Below are 15338 nucleotides of genomic sequence, written 5' to 3'. Positions count from 1 at the left end.
TAATTTACAAAATCAATAAGAAATGAAATATGACCTATTATATTAATCTTCCTTGCATTACAATTATGTTTTCATACACTTTATATTAACTTTCCCTTTTTTGAATCATTAAGAACAGTACTTTTTCCTAGACAGTTGCAACATTATTATTTATTTTATCTATTTTATGGTGTTCAGCTTGGCTAAGGGAAGCCTATTTAAGTGGTTCTTTTGTCCTTTGAAAATTGCCTCTGGTATTTTGTAAAAGTATGCACGCTGTCTGCTGTCTGGCAGCACAGGCTGTCCCAGACCCATCCTGACTTTTCCCTGACCCCGCAGACATAGAATCAGCTATCTCCCAGAGGGTCTAGGTGTCCTTTAGCAGAGAAAAGTAGGGGAGACCCAAATCTGAGCATTAACAAGGCCCAGTGAGAACTAGTGGTGGGAGACTGACTAGCATAACTGGAAAATACAAGTGCATTTTTAAAGAAGGCTATGAGTTTACACAGAGCTTTGTACTTTGGTGTAGTGTGTTTCCATATGCTTCTTTTCCTATGGTATGTGGTTTTATCAGCCACTAATACTTCCTATAAAACTGACAACAACATTCTATGATGCCATTATCACCCCACCACCACCACCAAAACTTAATATCATATTGTAGGCTGTGTGGGCTTTTTTTTTTTTTCCCTTTAACAAGTCATTTAGTATTTTCATCATTAAAGTACAATTCTCCTATTCTCCTAGTAGTTGAAAGGGTTAAACATAATGTTGTCAAAGGTCATGAAAATGAAAACTATTTGTGTTACCTACTCCTACCAAATTATACTCATTCACAATCTTCCCTGGGCTCCTAGAACACACCTATATTTTCTCAATTCTTTATCTTTGCTCACATTTTGCCCTCTTGCTAAAATGCCCTTTCTCCATTTCTCTGGACTCAGTTTAAATGGTGCCTCATCTGGGACCATTCCAAAGCTACTAGGCAGGATGAATTCTTTCTCTTCTGTGCTTCAGGAGCACCTCAATAGTTCTGTTTTTTGTTTTTTTTTTAAATCATTGGATTTTGTGATTTGTGAAATGTTCAGCTCCTCTAAAAAAATGAGTCTGTGGAGGTCAGAGATTATATTTTATATACCCAGAGCCTTGGGTAAAGTAAAGGGGTGTTTGGTGAACTGAATTGAATGTTGGTTGGGTTAAATCACTAAATCATTCACTGATTTTCTATTCTTGTGCAATTAAACAAACCCAAAGAGTTATTGATGAGCAGAATTAATAATTATCTAAAAACACTACTTATTCTGATAATATTAAAGTCTCCTAAATTGAAGAGGTGTGGGCCTCTTAAGCTGTGGAACAGAATCACCTAGGAGACTTGCTAAACATGCAAATATTCAGGCTGTACGCAAGACCTAGTGAAGGAATCTGATGATGGAGCCAGGCAATCTGCATTTCTGGCATATGCTCAGCTGGTTGTGATGCACATCAGTGTTTGAAAATCACTGTCTTGAAGAAATTCAGGCCCTCATCTCATCCAAGGCAAGAATCCTACTCAGGAACTCTTGATAACTCTCTTGGCCTCATCCACGCACTTCTAGTAACAGTTTTTAAGGGTCTTAAAACATGGCGCTTCTGATGCTACGGTAGTTTCATCTCCCAGAAAGGGAATCAAGGTGAGTGTGATGAAGTAAGGAAGAACATCCTTTTCCATTTGTAATATTATCTCATACTGACTACTGAGATTTTAGAATAAGCCCCCAGGGGAGCAGCAGTTCTCTCCGTGTGACTGAGGTGTAAATGGATGGGGGATTTTGCACCAGAACAGGTAGATTTTAAAAAAAAATTATTGGAGGATACTTGATTTACAATATTGTGTTAGTTACTGCTGTATAGCAAAGTGAATCAGTTATATATATATATATATATATTCACTCTCTTTTTTAGATTCTTTTCCCATATAAATCATTATAGAGAATTGAGTAGAGTTCCCTGTGCTAATAGTCCTTATTAGTTATTTATTTTATACAGAATAAGTATATTTGACTCCCAGCATTATTGCTATGTGAGCAACAGCAGGTTAATATGGCTCTCTGAGTTTTTGTTTTGTTTTCTGTAAAATGGAGATGTGATACTCTCTTTCACTCTAAAGAATGTGATGAGGACTCTGTGAGGGGCAATCCCATGACAGCTGTGAAAACGTTTTATTAAAGCTCAAACTGGTCTTTGTTTATTGTTATGTTCAATTCATGGGTCGATTTAAAAGGTTTACTTCCAGAGCATTTCTTTGACTTCTCCCAACCTCTCTTGGCTGGCAAGGGGGATCCTGAGGGTAACCTCACTATAGACACAAATGACTTCCATTATGCACATGGTGATCTAACCCAATACTCAGTTCAGTTCAGTCACTCAGTCGTGTCCAACTCTTTGCGACCCCATGGACTGCAGCACTCCAGGCCTCCCTGTCCATCACCAACTCCCGGAGTTTACTCAAACTCATGTCCATTGAGTCGGTGACACCATCCAACCATCTCATCCTCTGATGTCCCCTTCTCCTCCTGCCTTCAATCTTTCTCAGCATCAGGGTCTTTTCAAAGAGTCCGTTGGTCACAGCAGGTGGCCAAAGTATTGGAGTTTCAGCTTCAGCATCAGTCCTTCCAATGAATATTCAGGACTGATTTCCTTTAGGATGGACTGGTTGAATCTCCTTGCAGTCAAAGGGACTCTCAAGAGTCTTCTCCAACACCACAGTTCAAAAGCATCAATTCTTCGGTGCTCAGCATTCTTTATAGTCCAACTCTCACATCCATACAGGACTACTGGGAAAACCTTGGCTTTGAATAGACAGACCTTTGTTGGCAAAGTAATTTCTCTGCTTCTTAATATGCTGCCTAGGTTGGTCTTAGCTTTTCTTCCAAGGAGTAAGCGTCTTTTAATTTCATGGCTGCAGTCATCATCTGCAGTGATTTTGGAGCCCAAAAAATAGTCTGTCACTGTTTCCACTGTTTCCCCAGCTATTTGCCATGAAGTGATGGGACCAGATGCCATGATCTTAGTTTTCAGAATGTTGAGTCTTAAGTCAACTTTTTCACTCTCCTCTTTCACTTTCATCAAGAGGCTCTTTAGTTTTTCTTCACTTTCTCCCATAAGGATGGCATCATCTGCATATCTGAGGTTGTTGATATTTCTCCTGGCAATCTTGATTCCAGCTTGTGCTTCATCCAGCCCAGCATTTCTCATGATGTACTCTGCATATAAGTTAAATAAGCAGGGTGACAATATACAACCTTGATGTACTCCTTTCCCAATTTGGAACCAGTCTGTTGTTTCATGTCCAGTTCTAACTGTTACTTCCTGACCTGCATACAGATTTCTGAAAAGGCAGGTCAGGGTGTTCAGGTATTCCCATCTCTTGAAGAATTTTCCACAGTTTGTGGTGATCCACACAGTCAAAGACTTTGGCATAGTCAATAAAGCAGAAGTAGATGTTTTTCTGGAACTCTCTTGCTTTTTCGATGATCCAGTGTATGTTGGCAATTTGATCTCTGGTTCCTCTGCCTTTTCTAAATCCAGCTTGAACATCTGGAAGTTCACAGTTCATGTACTGTTGAAGCCTGGCTTGGAGAATTTTGAGCATTACTTTACTAGCATGTGAGATGAGTGCAATTATGCAGTAGTTTGAGCATTCTTTGGCTTTGCCTTTCTTTGGGATTGGAATGAAAACTGACCTTTTCCAGTCCTGTGGCCACTAATGAGTTTTCCAAATTTGCTGGCATATTGAGTTCAGCACTTTCACAGCATCATCTTTCAGGATTTTCAAGAGCTCAACTGGAATTCCATCACCTCCACTAGCTTTGTTCGTTGGGATGCTTCCTAAGGCCCACTTGACTTTGCACTCTAGGATGTCTGGCTCTAGGTGACTGATCACACCATCATGATCATCTGGGTTGTGAAGATCTTTTTGTACAGTTCTTCTGTGTATTCTTGCCACCTCTTCTTAATATCTTCTGCTTCTATTAGGTCCAAACCGTTTCTGTCCTTTATTGTGCCCATCTTTGCATGAAATGTTCCCTTGGTATCTCTAATTTTCTTGAAGAGATCTCTAGTCTTTCCCATTCTATTGTTTTCCTCTATTCTTTGCACTGATCACTGAGGGTATTAGTGATGTCAATGTACGTTAGGAGTAACTACTTGGTCCATCTGGTTTTCAGCCATATAATGGAAATTAAGTTACCCATTTACACAGATGAAAATGCTTTTCACAACCCTTGCCATGGATTGTGTTCCTACTGTTTGCTAACACTGCCCTGCTTTTAAGGGTGTTGAGCTCTGCTTTTTTTTCAAATATCTGGCCTAATGCTCAGTTAGATTTAAAAGTCAATTCGGGGCTGGACCATACAGCTCACAACAAGCACTTCAGAAATTTGAGTAAAGGAGATCATGTCATCTGTGGAATTAAAACCAGCCCTTTGTGATGGCTTAGCTCCTCTCTTTGCTGCAGAAAGCAATTTTTTTTTCCCACATACCTGTCAGTTACCTTAGCTACTGCCTTCTGTAAGCCCAGAGCCCCCAAATGCCTTGCACAGTTACTCAGTATTTCTTGAATTAAATATACACCTTTTATTCAGAGATAGATCTTGGTATAAGACATGCTGCATTGATGAATGTGATGGTTATGCACTTAATACTTTGTAGAATTCAAACTTCCATATACAGCTGAGGTAGAATCTCTTGTTTGGAAGGTTACTCGACAATCCAACATTTTCCAAAATATGTTCCATGTAGCACTAATCCTGTGAGATATTCTTTGAAGAGGGTGGAGCAGGACTCCATTGTTAACTAACTTTAAGACTCACTGCCCACCCCTTCTTGTGAGGTCTGATGCATGAGGGCATACTGAACGCTGAGAAGTTCTGTAGTGGTCCCATCTTTTGTTTTGTTGTTTGATAATATGCAACAGGATTTGGTAAATTTTGCTCTCTTATTACCTCAGCTTCCTATGCCCTTAGTGGTGTGACAGGGGCTGTATGTACACTAAGGGGAAACATCTCTTTTTATTCTTTTAACTGCCACTCACTGCCTGTGAAAATTTGTCTCTAGACTACTCCAACTCCTAACTCAGTAATCTTGTGATGATACTGCAGCCTCTGATTACCTTCAAGGTAAAAGTTAAGAGCATTTGTTTTCTTCAGTGTTATTTCTGAGTAATCAATAAGCTCTCATACTACAGACATCAAAAAGTAAAAAAAGGTGCTCAGTGAGAATTCTCCTTCCTACCCCATCCCCATCAGCTCAGTTGCCATTTTCCATCACCGGCACCACCAGAGGTAACTGCTGCTTCTAATTTCTTATTTACCCTTCCAGACAATTAACGTTTAAGCATATCAAATCCAAGTGAAATATACATATGAACATCCTTTTTAGAAATAGTAACTTATTTAACTTATTTTTCAAAAAGCAAAAATTGTTTATCATCATCCTAAAGGGCAAAAAGTCACGAAATTGGATTCTGCTTGACTTGAAGCCTTCATTTGCTCATGTGAAAAAGAGACAAGAAATTTTTATGCTTATGGAGAAATCTTGGGGTTGGTAAACCAGAGATTTCTACATGGCAGGAGGCCTCATTCAGTGTGTGCCAAGTTCACAAACAAATCAGAGTGTAAAGGGTTCTTCCAACTTTGCCATGCCAAGATCCCTCCTGGATGTTTCATTGCTGATCTGAAATACGCATCATGAAAATACAAACAAAAAGGTAAGATAGAAAAGGAGATTTGCCCAGTGAAAAATTTAAGTATCATTTGAGGACTAAGTAGCCATAGATGATACACTGAAATATTCAGTAGTAACTGCAAGTTCTTTTTCAGTTTTGAAACACTGACACAGGGGGTTTGTCCAATTATCCAGGCAGTATAACAGAATGGCTAAGGGGATTTAAAGTCGATCAGGACTATTTTCACGTCCAGCTCTGCTACTTATTTTCTGTGTGATGGTGGGCAAGTTACCTAACTTCTCTGTGTCTTCATCTCATCATCTGTAAAATGGGCTAGTAAGAGTATCTACCTCTTAGGACTACTGTGAAGGTCGTGGGAGATGGTGCCTATAAAGAACTTAACCAAGAGCTTGACTCAGCTGTATTAGTGTTTGCTGAAGAGAGGTGATTTGTAAGGGCCTTTATTAGTCAATGAACTACTCAGGCTGTGTCTTTCCCCATCCAAGTAGTGATCTATTCACTAAAAAGTTCAGACCAACAGCAAGTTGTTGCTGGGTAGATTGCTTAGTTTCTATCTGAAAACTCTGATTTGTTGTCGTTAGTGATGCTTATGCTTTCTTTCTGCTACTGCCTTAGAACGTTCTAATGTATCCAACAGATTTGGAGTTACTTGGGTGTATTAACCAGTGAAAGATAATTCAGTTCCAGTGAAAAACAAAGCCAGATTCTTACACTTTATTTTAGTCCCTGGAAATGAGTTAGTGAACCAGAGATATTTCACTAATTTGCAGGAATGACTGAAAGATTCATTCCAAATCCTATCCATTAATTCAACTGTACTGAATCCATGTTCTTTACATAAAGTAGAAATGATACTCGGAAAGGATCACAGTCTGAAACCCAGCTGTATAATAAGAACCATGTTGCTAATGTCAGCAACAAGGAAGCTGCAGCTTGTTGAAAGCCTTTGGGACTCTAGCATCCACTCATATTTGTAATATTTTTGCTTTTTTTTACCCTTGAAATGACACATCATCTTACAATTTCAAAGAGAGTTTCAAATCAGAGAGGGCTGAGCCTATTTTCGAGCTGATGGGAGAATCATGGCAGGAAAGGAGCTGTCACTCAACAAATGAGGAATAGAGTCACTTCAGAAACTACAAATCCACAAATTTCTTTAGAACTAAGATCTCCCGACAGTTCTCAGACACTGGAGGAAGTCTTAGTCTTGGAATTCACCACAATATAAGTGAAGGAGCATAATTAACGTATAGCAGGTGAAATAATGGCTAGCCACCCTTTACAAAATATCTAAATGTTTCCAGGAAATATGTAAGCTATGGATCAGCAGCTTATTAAATGTAGGTGTACATGTCTCATTGGGGCCTTCAAGATAAATAGTATGAAAAATAGTACCTAATATCTCTCAGTGATTTTGCTCTACAATCAGCTAAAAAATTGACAGGAAAATTGTTATCTGTTATGGATGAGAATAATAAACTCACAAAGTAATTTTTATCCTGAATTCAGATACCGTCTGCCTCTCCCTCCCCCCACTTTCCACATGCTGTAATGGGATAAATGATGTTTTCAACCAGGGAGGGATGGGAGAAATTAAGAGGCTTTAGGAAAAGTGTATCCTGAATTTCCAAAAAGCTGTCTAGGTCAGTCCAGAGTCTAGTCAGAAAGTGTATTCATCCTGCCTGGATATTTCCATTGACAGCGGAAGCAAGGCAGGGACAGCTGAAGAGGATTACACTTGTGACCCTTTCCCAGGGAGATCCCAACGTTGGAGCTACTTGCAGCCTCACAGCTTGTTGCCATTTTGCTTTAATTTCTCTGGGTAAGCAGTCATGCTGAATGAATTTGTGATTCACTTAATAAACACTTGGGGGAATGATTTCTTGCTTCCTTGAGCCATGTTTTTTAATCTGGTCTACACCACCCTTCAAAATATGAAAGCAAAAAGAAAAAGAAAAAGAAAGCCTTAGAAAACCAAATGACTGGTTTGGGTGAAGAATGTTTCCATTCTGTTTGTGTTATTACGGAAAAGAGTGTGCAGGAGTGGGATGGGCACTAAATTAGGTGTCAGCCCTACCTACCAGTGGGGTGACTGAGAGAATTACTACATTTCAAGTGGCTCAGAAAACGTAATAATGTCTAGAACTATAAAGTCATATTATTCTTTTCTGTTTGGTGAGCCTATCAGACTTCAAAATGCTACTTGACTAGTATCCCCAGAACATCACTGTATAGTTAAGAAAATATTTGACAAGGCTATCTAAAGTGTTCACCTTAGATATGTTTTTTTTTTTCCCTCATTCAAAAATTGTTACACACAACCATGTGGTCTAACCACTGCATAGTCTCTTTTAAAAAACAAAACAAACATAAAATATCTATTCTATTTATAATGAACTGAAGGATTTGCTTGGCCCAGTCAGCTGACTTGTTATACTTAGATGGACCTCAGCCAACTTGATCTGGCTCCTTTTCAGGTGAAACATCCAGATGGCCCAAATAACCAGCTTCTCCTGCAATTGTTCAGTTGTTCTGCATGGAGAGGCTTAGCTTTAGGCAAATCATATAGCATGTTAGTTTTAATATTTTACTAATGTTCAACAGGAAAATAGATTTCTCTAACAGGAGCTCCAAAACAGCTCGTCCATTTCTTGCTGGAGACCTGACTTCTCTCACCAGAACATGTTTCAGTGTATAAAGAAGGGCCATGTGCAAAGTCTTCTCAATGCTCTGTGCAGCACAACTTTATAATAGAGATCATTCTGTTGACAGAGCATATTGTATACAAAATGGAGATAGGTTCAAGTTCAGGGCTGCCACCTTCACGATATCATTCTCTGTATGTTTATGTATTGGTACATATCACTAACCCTGGAGTAAACAGGTTGTTCAAGGATACTATAGCATTGCCAAATAGCCAAACAATGTTTCACTCTAAGTTATAGACCCTGAACTTTATTACAGAAATCCATTATACATTTCTCATACCTATTTCACTTAAAACAGTAGGAAAGAAAAATTAGAATGTTTCTCATGTCATGAGATTCTTATGTGAAAAATTTATCTCTGAATATGCAATAGGTGTTGTGGACATGTACAAGGAATGTACATTCCTTCCTGTACAAGGAATGCTGTTGGCCTGCTTCATATATATCTGTGTTAGTTCTGAAACTTCAGACATATGGTGCTGAGACCACACAACATGCGTGCTTTGTATGGCCGCTGAAGTATTATTTAAACAACCACAGTGAGGTGGTTTCAGTTTGACAACTACAAAATGTATTATACATTATTATTAGATCACTTTTGTTTTTGAAAGAAGCTTAAACAATCACCTAGAATTCACCAATTCAGACTCTGCTTTAACTTCGCCTTTCATCTGCTGCTAAGAGCTCTTTCATTTTATTTCCTCCTGTGTAGGATCCTTTTTCTCCCATCATAGCCTTTTTATGATTTTCACTTTTCCCTGTCTGTCAACCTGGTTGTTCACTGAACATTCTTCCAAGTTTTTTGTACTAATTGTACAGTTCAGTTGTAGTGGGGAAAGGGAAGTACTAGTAGTAAATAATATATATTAAATTGTAATAATAATAATAGAACAATAGCAGCTATAGTGGAAATATTTATTTTTGCCTTCTTAGTAGTCATTCTTCCTTCTGAAAACAGCTTCTCCATTTCTTGCTGGAGACCTGACTTTTCTTACGCTCAGCCTGCATGGACAGAGGAGCTAGGCCTGGCCAGCTGGAGCAGTACACCCCGTGGCCCCAGTGACTAACCCACTGCTGGACATGTGATCCAACCAGGCCAAAGAAACACCATTCCAGGGATTGCAGGAGACTCTTGGAATCTCTTCTTCCTGCGGTTGCTGAGCCAGGAGGATGTCTCAGCATCCACCCTGCCATCTCATGGGGGACAGTCTGAGGATGAAATCAATCAGACGAATAGAGAGCCCAGTGACTCAGAGAAAACTCAGAGTGAGGACCTTGGATAAACTCTGAGATCCAGATTGGGCTTCTGTCACTTAAACTAGAAGAATCCTAATTGGTACAGGATATAGTCCTAATGAGCACTGCTTGTGTGTCAGGCACAGCTGTCCGCTCATCTAAGCCACACAATAGGTCTGGGTTTGTTCTTACTGCACAGATGAGAGAACAGAGACTTAAAGAGGTTAATAACTTGTCTGAGGTCATACAGATGTTTAGGAACACCAAAGCCTCTCAACTGATAATATTCCTAAGGCTGATTTTAGCAAGATAGCCCTGTGACATCAACTCAGAGAAATACCCAGATTGGAGGGCTGCTGTTCCCCAGGCATTGGAAGCTCTAAATGGAAAGCATCAATTTACACACATTGGGGCTTAGTCTTTTTTTTTTTTTTTCTTCTGGACCTCAGTTTCGATGAGGAGACGGTAGTGAGTTCTCACTCATTTTGTTCAGATTTTCCAAGGAATGCATGTGGGGCTTAGTCTTTACTGAGCTGGTCTTGTCAGAACTGACCATAGATGAAATGAAAGCCAGACAAAATTCTACTCACTTGACCGTGGGGCTTGTTAGAATTCTCCACAGCGAACAGGAGTGAGGAAGTGAGGACAGTCAGTTCCAAGGCCTCTGTGAAGAGACAGTATGTATGTCAGGCTATGTGTGTTAGTTACTTAATGCCTAGAAGAACTAAGGTACTTCCAGAAAAGGGTCTTGGGATAGCCCCAAATGGGGTTAAGTGGCTGGTGAGAGGATGAGGTATTGGTTGACCCTAGAGTCCATTCCAGCCAGCATTTGTGGCTGCAACTGATTTGTCATGGTCTGGCCCAGGACGAGGTGAAGTCATTGTGGTTGAAGGTAAATAATGATCCAAGCATGTTCCAGGCTGTGGCCTGTTTGCCCCCTAATCCATCCCTGCCCCTTTGCTGCTTCTCAAGGGGACTGGCCCCTGCAGGTTACCTTCCCCAGGTCTGCGTGTTAGCTGGCTGCTGCCTGGGTACAGGCAGCAGTAGGCACTGATGCGGTATTGGTGGGGGAAACAAGGGTTAGTGAGGGCGTTTCTTTCCCTTATTATCTGTCTCAGACTCATTCTCTGGCAACAGCTGGGTCTCCTTCATGGCTCCAGCCCCAAGACAGACCCACCATGTTCCACTTGTGTTCATCAACCTCTGGAAAGGCTGCGTTAATCCCTTCAGCCTGGGGGTTGGTAAAGGCTTCTTGCTAGCACTGCCCTCTGCTGCTGTCTTAGCTCCTCCATCACCTGTAACCAGTTCCCTGCTGTAAATGCCTGTAGTGCTTCCTGTTTCCCTGGTGAGCCAAATGTCCAAAATACAACTGTTCCTGAGGGCAGTGACCCTGCATTTGTGTACCTTCATGTTCAGTTCAGCTCAGTTCAGTTGCTCAGTCGTGTCTGACTCTTTGCAACCCCATGGACTGCAACATGCCAGGCTTCCCTGTCCATCACCAACTCCTGAAGCCTGCTCAAACTCATGTCCAGTGATTTGGTGATGCCATCCAACCATCTAATCCTCTACATCCTCATGTAGTATGTGCTTAAAAATAAATTAGTTGCTTAATTAGTTTGTTTGGACTCCCTTGCTAGCTCAACTCATCATTTATACCTTCTGCTTTCACAGGACTGCTTTGCAGAATCAGAGATCTGGTTTCAAGGCCTCATTGTAATGGGCTGGCTGGTCCCTTTGAGTTCCTACTTACTCCTTTGCAGGCTGCTGGGAGCTAAGTAACAGGCGGCTTTCCTGAAAACCTTTTCCATCTTCTCAGTAATCATATTAAATATCTGATTTTGCGTGGGCTAGTCAGAGAAAACATACTTCCCTTTTCACTAAAAGGCATCTCAGTGTGACTCGCTGCAATGGTTTTTTTTTTTTTCCCCTAATTTAAGAGACAAGTTTGATTTCCCTTGAAAACAGTGGTTAATGGACTTAGAATACTAATTCCCATTTAATGCAGCAAACTTCAAGAGTAGGCTTTCATCTGAGCACAGGTAAATCACAGAATTCATCTGAGCACAGGTAAATCATGGTACTGAAAAACGCCCATAATTAAATAAAAAAACATTTTTTAAAGCCATTTCTTCAAAGTAAAGTCAACTTGAATTCCTTGTTTGTACCTGAATCTAGAAATTTATCTTCAGCTGCAACTTAAGACTACCCTCACCTCCAGAATGCCTTATTTCTGATACAAACCTTTCTTAATCAAACCCTGCCTCAGAAGAAACCTAGGCGGTCCTGCATGGGCAAGTGTGGTCAACGGCACAGCTGCCTGGAGCTGACTGCGCCAATGATGCCGCTTTGGTGCAGTGTTCTGTTGGCTGCATCATCTGCAGTGGGGTTGGCCAGAGTGGGAGGATTTGGGGAGTATCCACAGGAAGCAGATATTTCCTGACCAGCTCATCCCTTTCTTACTCTCTGGCATTTTCTTGTCTACAACTAAAACATTTTGCCTTGTATTTTCCTGCCTAAGGCCTCTCGAGACAGTGAGCAGTTTTTTTGTGTGTGTTTTTTTTTTTGTTTTTCTTTCATTTCTCAGCTTGCTCCAAATGTGTCAGGAGTGAAGTCCATAATGCATAGATCTTGGCCCCAGATCTTTTAAGGATGTGGCCTCTTTGTTTCTGGCTTCACAGTAACTGAATCTATCTTCAAGTATAACCCTTTAAAAAAATTCTGGCTCAGAGCTTCTGTAGAAATGAGAACCCTATTAAGAGGAGATTGAGAAGACAAACCTGACAAACTCTCCCCTTCCAATGAACCAAGTAAGAATAGAAGAGAGCAAAAGCCATCTAGAGTGGCTGTCCAAGGAGAGGACTAAGATGAAGCATCCTCAGTCTCTTCCTTAGTAACCAGACCTGGCTCTCACTTCACCTCAGAACTAGGTCTTCTGGGCAGGGCCACCACATCTGGTCAAGAGATCAACTCCACAAAGCACCATCCTCATAAATTCTAAAATTATATAGCATACAGTCTGCCCCCAACTGTACATGATGCCCTATTGTGGAGTAAGGCTTCCTAGGTTTCTCTTGCTACACCTAGACCTAAACCTACAAGGTCTGCTCTCTTTTAGGCCCAGCTCTCTCTCTCTCTCTCTGTATAAAGTATTTCTGTTAGGCCTCAGTTTCTTTGCCTTAAAGAATAAGGGGTGATTCCTACCTTAGAAAGCTTTTATGAGACCGAATAAGCTGGCAAAAACAGGGACTACATTACTTGGGGAAAGTATTTCCTAAAGACAATGTAGTATTATTTTCAAGTTGGCACTAAAAAAATTAATCTTTGGGAATGAAAATTTTACTCATATGAGCTAAACTAACTTATTCCATGTGCTGGGACAACCACGGAATTTAGCAAGGGCTAATGTGCTCAGAGAAGGCAATGGCAACCCACTCCAGTACTCTTGCCTGGAGAATCCCATGGATGGAGGAGCCTGGTAGGCTGCAGTCCATGGGGTCGCTACGAGTTGGACACAACTGAGTGACTTCACTTTCACTTTTCACTTTCACATATTAGAGAAGGAAATGGCAACCCATTCCAGTGTTCTTGCCTGGAGAATCCCAGGGACAGGGGAGCCTGGAGGGCTGCCATCTCTGGGGTCACACAGAGTCGGACACGACTGAAGCGACTTAGCAGCAGCAGCAATGTGCTCAGGGTCCCCAAGAAATGAGGTGGACTTCAAATCATCCCTGCCTTAGAAAATTATGGATATTATGGGTCATAAATGGCCTTGAATTATTATTACCCCTCTGTACTAATACAATCCTTAAGTTGACTGAAACTTTCATTATTGTTAGAATCAGTCTCATTAGGAAATGCTGTCAGCTACAAGAGAAGGTTGTTTTCAAGGACCAGATGGGTTCAGAGAGAAGGGATGGAGAAATAACGTGAAGGAAAGATGCTCATGGAACCAATGAGTTTCTTGGGAAGGAGCAACTGGATTGGCTCTGAAGGGAAGATTCTGAGAACTTAGAAGTAGACAAGACAGACGTGAGAAGATGCATGGCAGAGAAAATAGTTTGGTATGTTAGTGGGATAAACAGTTGATTGGAATGGGAATCATGCATTTGGAAAGTGAAAGATACTGGTTAGTGGGGTGGAGTCATCACAGACCACAGATGGCTAGGAAAGCACCATGAGGCCTGCTTGGTGCTCAGACACCACTGAATGTGTACTTTCCATGGTCATCAAACCAAGTATGTGGGGAAGAGCCTGTTCCTTCACCTAGGTCACAACCTTAGAGAATCTTAATTTTTTTTTTCTGCACGGTCTGGTGCTTCTCTCTTTATACAATTTCTCATGTGGGGACACAAACTGCTTTGTCAAATAAACAGTCCCTTCCTCAGTGAGTGTTCAGACGGGAACTTATTTTCAAAAATGTGTTTGTCTCCCAGCAAAAAAACATAAGTTGACCATCCTCAAACTGGCATCCTTCAACTTAGAAAGCAAAGCAAGTTGCTGCAAAGTATCTGTCACTGGTAATTCACACTGACACCAAAGTTTGGTTTCTTTAAAAATTTAAGCCCTTAAAACCCTCTTTTCAAGTGGCACTGAAAATTTAGTCAGAACGTTCCAAAGTTCCCTTCTCAGGGTAAGTACTGCATGGAGTATGAGTTTCAGCCAAAACTTTGCTGGTTGCAAGCAGAGGAGACTCAACCAAGTATACATAAATATTATAAAGATGTTGAGATGCCATTAAACAAATTTCAGCCAGTCCTCAATGGACACTGAGCTTGAAACTGGGAGCCATCAAGGAGAAGGCCACTTCTCTGTCTCTGCACAATCCTTCACCTGCTTTTCTCTGTGTTTGCTTCATTCTTTCAGTTCAGTTCAGTTCAGTTCAGTCGCTCAGTCATGTCTGACTCTTTGTGACCCCATGAATCGCAGCACACCAGGCCCCCCTGTCCATCACCAGCTCCCAGAGTTCACTCAAACTCATGCCCATTGAGTTGGTGATGCCATCCAGCCATCTCATCCTCTGTCGTCCCCTTCTCCTCCTGCCCCCAATCCCTCCCAGCATCAGGGTCTTTTCCAATGAGTCAACTCTTTGCATGAGGTGGCCAAAGTATTGGAGTTTCAGCTTCAGCATCAGTCCTTCTAATGAACACCCAGGACTGATCTCCTTTAGGACAGACTGGTTGGATCTCCTTGCAGTCCAAGGGACTCTCAAGAGTCTGCTCCAACACCACAGTTGAAAAGCATCAATTTTTCATCACTCAGCTTTCTTCACAGTCCAACTCTCACATCCATACATGACCACTGGAAAAACCATAGCCTTGACCAGACGGACCTTTGCTGGCAAAGTTATGTCTCTGCTTTTTAATATGCTATCTAGGTTGGTCGTAACTTTCCTTCCAAGGAGTAAGTGTCTTTTCATTTCATGGCTGCAGTCACCATCTGCAGTGATTTTGGAGCCCAAAAAAAATAAAGTCTGACACTGTTTCCACTGTCTCCCCATCTATTTCCCATGAAGTGATGGGACCAGATGCCATGATCTTAGTTTTCTGAATGTTAAGCTTTAAGCCAACTTTCTCACTCTCCTCTTTCACTTTCATCAAGAGGCTTTTTAGTTCCTCTTCACTCTCTGCCATAAGGGTGGTGTCATCTGCATATCTGAGGTTATTGATATTTCTCCCGGCAATCTTGAT

The 15338-nt window shown here is 41.0% G+C and overlaps 1 non-coding gene across 1 annotated transcript; it reads right to left on the bottom strand.

Annotated features, from left to right (window-relative positions):
• Positions 1–10091: 10091 nt before the first annotated feature.
• LOC122446909 lies at positions 10092–10186 on the bottom strand. The gene has a single exon (XR_006271058.1). It is a non-coding gene; the product is annotated as a small nucleolar RNA SNORD116 (small nucleolar RNA).
• Positions 10187–15338: the final 5152 nt, after the last annotated feature.

This window comes from Cervus canadensis, chromosome 8, assembly GCF_019320065.1.
Source record: "Cervus canadensis isolate Bull #8, Minnesota chromosome 8, ASM1932006v1, whole genome shotgun sequence".
Classification (NCBI taxonomy): domain Eukaryota; kingdom Metazoa; phylum Chordata; class Mammalia; order Artiodactyla; family Cervidae; genus Cervus; species Cervus canadensis.
Note: the sequence above shows the minus strand (reverse complement) of the source record. Positions and strands in the feature narration are given on the sequence as shown.